Consider the following 9,389-nt stretch of genomic DNA (forward strand, 5'->3'; position numbering starts at 1 on the left):
TGTGCAAGACTGTTGAATCTCAGATCTGTACCTCTGAAACAAATAATGCAATATATGTTAAGAAAGAAAAAAAGAAGAAGAAGAATGTAGCAGGAGGGGAAGAATGAAGGGGGGGAAATCGGAGGGGGAGAAGAACCATGAGAGACAATGGACTCTGAAAAACAAACTGAGGGTTCTAGAGGGGAGGGGGGTGGGAGGATGGGTTAGCCTGGTGATGGGTATTGAGGAGGGCACGTTCTGCATGGAGCACTGGGTGTTATGCACAAACAATGAATCATGGAACACTATATCTAAAACTAATGATGTAATGTATGGGGATTAACATAACAATAAAAAAAATTTAAAAAAAAATATTTTAAAAAAAGAAAATCCCTGTATAACTTTTGACACCCCAAAAACTTAACTATTACTAGCCTACTATTGACTGGAAGCCTTCCCCATAACATAGTCAATTAACACATATTTTGTATGTTATATGTATTATATACTGTATTCTTACAATGAAGTAAGCTAGAGAAAAGAAAATGTTATTAAGAAAAGCAAAGCAAAGAGAAAATACACAGTACCATACTGTAAAAAAAATCTGCATACAAGTGGACCAGTGCAGTTCAAACCCATGCTGTTCAAGAGTCAAGTGTACCCTAATGTTAATGTCCTTCAGACAAACACCCACTAGGAACACATCTGTAGTTGAACACGTTGGATTTCATTACTCCTTGTGGTAAGAGAGAACACACATCATGGGGAACCATAAGATATCTCAGTAAGATGGTGATGCAAAGAACTTATTATAGAATTTGGGTTTGGGCTGTGTTATTTGAGGGAGGGACTGAGGAAACAAGGTTCACTTTTTTTTTTAAGTAGGCTCCACACCCAGTGTGGAGCCCAACATGGGGCTTGAACTCACAACCCTGAGATCAAGACCTTTGCCGAGATCAAGAGTCAGACGCTTAACCCACTGAGCCACCCAGGCGTCCTAGCAAGGGTTCACTTTAAATTGGATGCTGAAAGAAAGTGGGGAGAATCCTATGATTGGGGGTTTTGTGGGAGGCACAGTAACCCTGATTCTCTCTGTGCTTAGACAAAATTATGAAATGACCTTTCATGTTATCATGCTCTCAGAGTAATCTTGTTGATGGTTAATGTTCTGTAAGATTGTGTCCAAGAAGAGAACAAAATAGCCCAGCATCAGACCAGCAACTAAATAATATTAAGGTCTAGCTGTGAATGTCAACTCAGTTCTGGATGTAACAGGCCACTTTGTTCCTTTGACTCATTAGGGTGTAGGGCCTAAAAGCAAAGTTGGTAACAAGTTGATAATTGTAACTGAGTTCAGATATAAGAGAATGAAAACTAAGGTGGTTCCTGACACTAAGCCCTAAGCCTAAGTAGCTGCTACATGGCATTAGGTATTTCTAGACTTTCTAGAAATCTCTATTCTTTAATAAAGACCAAGGCAAGGGCGCCTGACTGCCTCAGTCAGTGGAACATGCGACTCTCGATCTCCGGGTCATGAGTTTGAGTCCGGCGTTGAGGGCAGAGATCACTTAAAAAATAAAAGTTAAAAAAAAATTACCAAGACAACAACCAAAAAGCCCCACACCCCTGTCCATTTATCTGTAGGTAAAGTTGACAAGAATCAAGTACATCCTACTATGAAGTGAATTGTGTCCCCCTAATTCATATGTTGAAGCCCTACGCCACCCCCAATGGGATGGTATTTGGAGGTGGGGCCTTTGCGATGCAATTTGGGTTAGATGGGGCCATAAGAGCAGGGCCCTCAAAATAGAATGAGCCCCCTTATAAGAAGAGACACCAGAGAGCTTGTAAATTTTCCCTTGTGCATGCCCAAAGAAGAGGCCGAGTGGACACACAGAGACATGATGTCCACAAGCCAGCAAAAGCACTCTCACTAGAAACTGACTATGCTGGTCCCTTGATCTTGAACTCCCAGCCTCCAAAACTGTAAGAAAAGAAATTTCTGTTGTTTAAGCCACCCAGTATATTGTATTCTTTTATGGCAGCCTGAGCAGCCTAAGTCTCATCTGTAAGTATTGGGTCATTTAATTAAAAGAAGGGGCTCGTTTTGTCCATGGGAGTGAGCCTCCAGGCCCAAGTGGTGAGTTGTGTTGCTTTCCCTCATGAGAACTGAGGTTTAGTTGCTGATGGAATCAGAATCAGTGGGACATAGCATAGCTAAATTTTAAAAATTGGATGCTCTTGAAAGTATCTGAATGGACTTTCCCCTTTCTTCGTGGTTCCAGACATGGCGCTGAGCTTGAGCTAGGACAGGCCCACTATTTTACCAGGCTCCACAGGAATTCTCCAGATCAGCTGGATGCCTGCAGAACACTATTTTCCTATAAGGTTTCCCTGGGACCAGCAGCGTCATTTTCTCCTACCACGTACATCTCTCATTTCCTTTAAACACAAAATGATTGTAAACCATTTTATTTTTCTCTAAAACACAAAACAAAATCGGTTTATTTCTTAGCTCCTCGGGCAAAGTGAGTCCTTTGTGTTTCCTGACTTTCTATTAACTGGCAGAGCCAATCCCAGATTAGCTACCACTTTAAGGATGGACAAAAGGAACTGGGAGTCCTGACAACCTGAAGGAAGGACCTTGGTGGCTAGCTTTACCTCCTCATCTTGGCCAACTCAGAGTCTTCTAGAACTGGGTGGCGTGATTGTTGTTGGAGGACCATTTCTCCTTCTCAGCTGGACATCGGCTTCTTAGTGCCCTCCCTGGTTCTTTCTGTCTCAGTTGCCTCCCATCTGATCATCTTCTTGACTGAGTTCACCATGTGGCAGCCTACCAACAGCGCTTGTGCACTCACAATTTACCCTTCCTGCCTCAACACACATGCGGCACGATCATAGTCTCACATCAGCAACGAAATACCCTCATCCTTTCTCTCTTCTGAATCTAGCAAACAGGGGCTTAACTCACTGCCAGAACCAGTTTTGAAACTTCTCCCATCTTTACCTTCAAGCTGTCCTCCCTACAGTCAGGGACGGCTCATGAGTTCTGACAATAAGTTTCACAGAATTGCTTCTCTTTCAATTACATAGGTGACATGAATGAATGTAATAAGAGAATCATAGTATATTAGAAAAGTTATCTTTTATAATAACTATAATGTACTTCTATTGCTTAGAAGAATGATTGGCATAAAGAAGGTACTCGTTAAATAAGTGATCGAATGAATGAACCCATGAATTTTACAGTTGAAGAAACTAAGATCCACTGATATATTAAATGTCTTTTTAAAAAAAGATTTTATTTATTTATTTGACAGAGAGAGACACAGCGAGAGAGGGAACACAAGCAAGGGGAGTGGGAGAGGAAGAAGCAGGCTTCCTGCTGAGCAGGGAGCCCGATGTGGGGCTCGATCCCAGGACCCTGGGATCATGACCTGAGCCGAAGGCAGACGCTTAATGACTGAGCCACGCAGGCGTCCCGAGTTGTAGGAGTTCCTTGTGTAGTTTGTCTATTAACACTTTTTCAGATATGTGCTTTGCATATATTTTGTCCCATTCCATATACTGCCTTTTCATTTTGTTGATAGTTGGTTTCCTTTGCTGTGAAGAGCTTTTTACTTTGATATAGTCCCTTTTGTTATCTTTGCTTTTGGTGTCACACCAAAAAAGAAAAAAGTCATTGACAAGACCAATATCAAGGAGCTTACTCCCTTTATTTTCCTCTAGGAGATTTATGGTTTCAGGTCTTACATTCAGGTCTTTAATTCACTTTAAGTTGATTTCTGTGTATAGTGTAAGATAGAGGGCCAGTTTCATTCTTTCACATGAAGCTCTTTTAGTTTTCCTAATATCATTCGTTAAAGAGACTATACTTTCTCCACTGTATATTCTTAGCTCCTTTGTCAAAAATTAATCAACCATACACGCATAGTGCTATTCTGCTCTATTTATCTCTGTGCCTGTTTCTATTCCAATACCACAACTATTTTGATTACTCAAGCTATGTAATATACATTGAAATCAGGAAGTTGATGCCTCCTCTAGCTTTGTTCTTTCTCAAGATTGCTCTAGTTCCTCAGAGGCTTTTCTGGTTCCATATGAATTTTAGGAATTTTTTTCTATTTCTGTGAAAAATGCCATTGGAATTTGATAGGGATTGCACTGAATCTGTAGATTGCTTTGGGTAGTATAAACATTTTAACAATATTAATTATTCCAACCCATGTGCATGGAATATCTTTCCATTTATTTGTGTCATCTTTAATTTCTTTCATCATTATTTTGGAGTTTTCAGTATACAGAACTTTCACCACCTTGGTTAAATTTATTTCTAAGTATTTTATGCTTTATGGTGCTATTGTAAATGGAATTATTTTCTTAATTTCTCTTTCCAACAGTTTCTTATTAGTGTATAGAAATGCAACTGATTTTTAGATTGATATTGTATCCTGCAACTTCACTGAATTTGTTTATTAGTTCCAACAGATTTTTGACATAATCTTCGGGGTTTTCTATATAAAATATCATGTCATCTGCAAACAGAGACGATTTCACTTCTTCCTTTCTGATTTTGCTGCCTTTAATTTATTTTTCTTGCATATTGCTCTAGCTAGGACTTTCAGTACTGTGTTGAATAAAAGTGTCAAGAGTAGGCATCCTTGTCTTCCTGATATTAGAGGAAGATTCAGATTTTTACCACTGAGTATGATGTTAGCTGTTGTCTTTTCATATGTGGCCTTTATTTTGTTGTACAAAATACATTTCTTCTAAATTTATTGAGAGTTTTTATCATGAAAGGATGTTGAATTTTGTCAAATGCTTTTTCTGCATCAAGTGCAATAATTAGATGATTTTTATCCTTCCTGATATGCCTCACATTTATGGATTTGTGTATGTTGAACCAACCTTGTATCCCTGGAATAAATCCCACTTGATAATGGTGTATGATCTTTTAAATATAGTGTTGAATTTGGGTTGCTAATATTTTGTTGAGAATTTTTACATCTATGCTCATCAGGGTCATTGGCCTGTAATTTCCTTTTCTGGTAGTATTCTTGTCAGTCTTTGGCATCAAAGTAATTCTGGATTCATAAAAGGAGTTTGGATTGTTCCTTTCTCTTCCATTTTTTGAAAAAGTTTGAGAAGGATTGGTATTAATTCTTCTTTAAATAATTGGTAGAATTCAACAGTGAGGCCATCTGATCCTGGACTTTACTTTCTTGTGAGATTTTGGTTACTGATTCAATCTCCATACAAGTAGTTGGTCTGTTCAGATTTTCGACTTCTTCATGATTCAGTATTAGTAGGTTGTTGATTTCTGGGAATTAATCCATTTCTTCTAGGTTGTCCAACACGCCAACATGTTTGGCATATAACTTTTCATTGTGTTAGGTACCTTGAATCAATCTATCTACCTATCTCACATATATATGTAGCATTCATAAACATAATACACAAATAAATAAGGCATATGTATTTATCAATGTTATAGTATTGTGTGTATAACATATGCAAGTATATACACACACATGTATATATTTACCCAATCATATATAGACACATGCATCATATACACACTCGTGTGTGTATATTTATATATGTATATATTCAGAGAGTTGGGTATGAGAACGGGAGAACCATGGAGTTTTGCTGGTTTATGTGCATTATGTGGCTCCCTTTTCTCCAGTTTCCTCTATTTATTTAATGTGACCTTAATTCTCTTTAAATAAGAGAGTTCTGAGATTAATCTTAATCAAAAGAAAATGTCAGATGAAATCTTGTTTTTAATAATGAAAGAATTAGGGAGTATTAAAAGAGACAGACAAAGCAAAGAATGCTTGACGTGGAAGCAAAAAATGATGAATGGTAGCAATGAAAAAAAAAAACTACCATAGACAGACATGAGTGGGATGAATGTTAAGAATGAGCTAAGAGAGAGGGGCTAGCTATACTAGGACAATTTTTCTTTTTTTGAGAGAGAGATCTCACACATGTGTGGTTGGGGGGGCAGAGGGAGAGGGAGAGACTCTTAAGCATGCTCCATGCCCAGTGCAGAGCGTAATACAGGGCTCGATCTCACAACCCTGGGATCATGACCTGAGCCGAAATCAAGAGTCAGACACTTAACTGATGGAGCCACCCAGGTGCCCCACTGGGACAAATGTTTATAAAGCTTCTGTACCAGATCCTAGAACATATGGAGGACAGAGGAAAACTGTTACATATTTCCAAAGTTATCTTATTTTTTGGAATAATGGCAAAAATTAAGAGTGTAACAAGCTAATGAAGAAGGGAAGGTAGATCAAAGGGAACCCTTATACATTGCTACCATGCATATAAATTGATACAACTTCTTGGAAAATAACTGGGCATCATCTTACAAAGTTGAACATGGGTACATCTTACATTTTAACAATCCTACCTGTAAGTACCTATGACTAAAGGAAACTCTCAAAACTATGCTCCAGAATACATGTAAGATTCTTCATGGCAGCAATACTTGTAATTGTAAAAAAAAAAAAAAAAAGACCCCAAAACTCAGAAAAACCCAATTGTCCATTTACAGGAAAATGAATAAAATAGATTGTGGCATATTTATAAAAGGATTATCATATATCAATAAAAATGACAGGTAAATTATGGCACGTACTGATTAGCTGATCATTGCACCTCTTTCCTCTTCTTTCTGGTCATACAGCTCGACTACATTTTCCAGCCTCACTTATGTTTATGTGTGATCATGGGTATCATTTGGAATCCTCTGAGAAGACAACACAATGGTGGAATTAGGCATACAAGAGTTTTATTGAGGGTGAGCCCTGTGAACAAGAAATGGCAGACAGAGCAAGAGTAGGTAGGGAAAGCCTTCAAATCATGACACAGATCAGACCAATGAGAAAGGAGGGGGGAAGACAGGATTGAGCATAAAAAGAATATCAGACTGCAGTGCAGCCTTGAGAAAGTTTTGGGCAGCCCAATGTGAAGTTCCAGCACAAAGATTGCCCATAGATAAATTCTGCACGGGGCAGCAATGTCCAGGTCCTTGTACACTTGCTGTGCTGAGTCACTGGCTGGGAACTGCCTGGGAAGATGGGCTTAGCTCAAATGTTGGGATAGATAATAAAGGTGCTGCAGCTGGAAGACATCAGCTCACTGAATTCCTTCCAGCAGCTTCTGTGCTGGAGGGAGATATGAAAAGCACATCTCCATGGCTGCCACACCATACGACTGAGCTTTCCCAAATGGAACATGAGAGGAAGTGATGTGTCTCATTTCCGGTCATAATCTACAGAAATGTCCTGCATGTTTTTCCTCCCTCAACAGCTTGGAGGAAGATAAGTATGGTGACCTAGGAAGCCATATGTGGAGGATAGCACAGGATAAGATGAAGGAATTCTAAGCTCCTGATTCACCACTTAGATGAGAGCCATCCACTATTAAAGCATGTGCTTTTTAGACTTTCTGAAGGCGAGAAATGAACTATTGTGTTATAATATTGAGATTTCAGGGTTTGTCTATTATGACAGCTAATTATACCTTAATTCATGCCTTTAATGACCCATTAAATCATGGATGAATCTTGGAAACCTAATTTTGAGAGAAAAAAGCAGATCCCCAAAGACAAAATACAGTAACCTACCATTTTATGGACTCCAAACAAGTAAATCTAATAATATATTGCTTATGAATCATATTTCAGAACCATAAAATGATAAAAAAATAGCACTAGTGGTTAATTATGAAGGGAGACGGGAAAAATGTGCAGCGAGATTAATCCTAACTTCTTAGGTAATAATTACATCGTCCTCTGTAATCCTTTGCACGGAAAGGTTTGTTAAAGGCAGAGACTTCCTGCTAGATGGAAAACCGCTATCGTTTCCTAGGGACTAACAAGTGTTCCTATCAAAGATCTCCTATTCCTTGGGGTAACAACTGATGTTTCAAAATAAAGATTTTTCTCTAAGAGGTATCACTGAATCATCCAACTTGAGAGATAACAAACTGAAAATTTAAAATATTTTTTGCATGCTGAAGTATCAGAAACAAGATTATCAAATTAAATTTGAAAGTGTGTTCAGTTAGGAACTGTGTTTCACTACAAGTCCCCAGACTGCAAGATAGTGCTTTTAAACACACCAAGATTTATTCTCTCATGTTGAAGTCCACAGTTTGGAAATCCAGAGCTGGTATGGAAGCCGATGGTGTCCTCAGGAAACTTGCATTCTTTAAGCAGCCTTCCACAAAGTCCCGACCAACATTTATGCTTTCATGTTAGCCAGGGGGCTGAGAATAAATTCTCTATTCTTAGTGGTAATATACTCAGCTAAAAATGAAGGTTCTCCTAAAGGAAAAAAGGGGGGATGTCACTTGAGAAACAACTGGAAGCATCTGTCATTGAGTGAAAAAATAAATTAAAATGGGCCTAGAAATAAAAGGCACCTTGAGTAGAATTGACTGTACACAAATCCCCTAAGCTGGAAGTTCTCTCTTCTATTGTATAAAAGCTTAGGAAAATTCTTGCAAATATACACCAGAAAGCATGTCCAAGAAGGTTCCTAATAGCAATGTTCATAATACCAAAAAAAAAACCTAGAAACAACCAGATGTCATTAATAGTAAATACATAAATTGGGGTATATTCATGCAATAAAATCTAAAACTGCAGTGGAAATCAATCATGTATCTCAAAGGAATAATAACAGCAAGTCTCGGTGGAATACAGTCATGGTTCCATTAATAGTTCAAAAATTGGCAAAACTAAGTACCGTTCATGTAGATATACATAGGTGGTTCTCTAGACTGAATGTGTCCCCCCCGCATTCATATGTTGATACCTTACCCCTCAATGTGATGGTATTGGGAAGTGGAGCCTTTGGGAGAGATATGGGATTAGAAGTCATAAGGGTGGAGCCCTCATGACTGGGATTAATGCCTTCACTGGAGTCACAAGAGAGCTTCCTTCCTTTGCTCGTCTCTCCACCACGTGAATATACAATAAGAAATTGGCAGTGTACAAGCCAGAAGAGAACTCTTAGCAGAACCCAACCATGTTGGATCCCTGATCCCAGACTTCCAGCCTCCAGGACTGTGAGAAATAAATTTCTGCTGTTTATAAGTCACCCAGTTTATGGCATTTTGTTATAGCGGCTTACATTAAGACAAGTGATAAATGTATATACAGTAAAACAAGGGCATTGTATTAGTCTGGGTTCTCCAGAGAAACAGAACCAATATGATATATATAGCTATATGAGAGGAAATTTATTACAAAAATTGGCTCACAAGGTTATGTAAGTTGAGGCATCCCACAATCTGCCATCTACAAGCTGAAGAATGAGGAAAGCTGGTAGCACAATCCAGTCCAAGACCAAAGGCCTCATGGTCTAATCACAGCCCCATCAGAGTCC

Source organism: Phoca vitulina, unplaced genomic scaffold (assembly GCF_004348235.1).
Source record: "Phoca vitulina isolate PV1807 unplaced genomic scaffold, GSC_HSeal_1.0 scaffold35, whole genome shotgun sequence".
Classification (NCBI taxonomy): domain Eukaryota; kingdom Metazoa; phylum Chordata; class Mammalia; order Carnivora; family Phocidae; genus Phoca; species Phoca vitulina.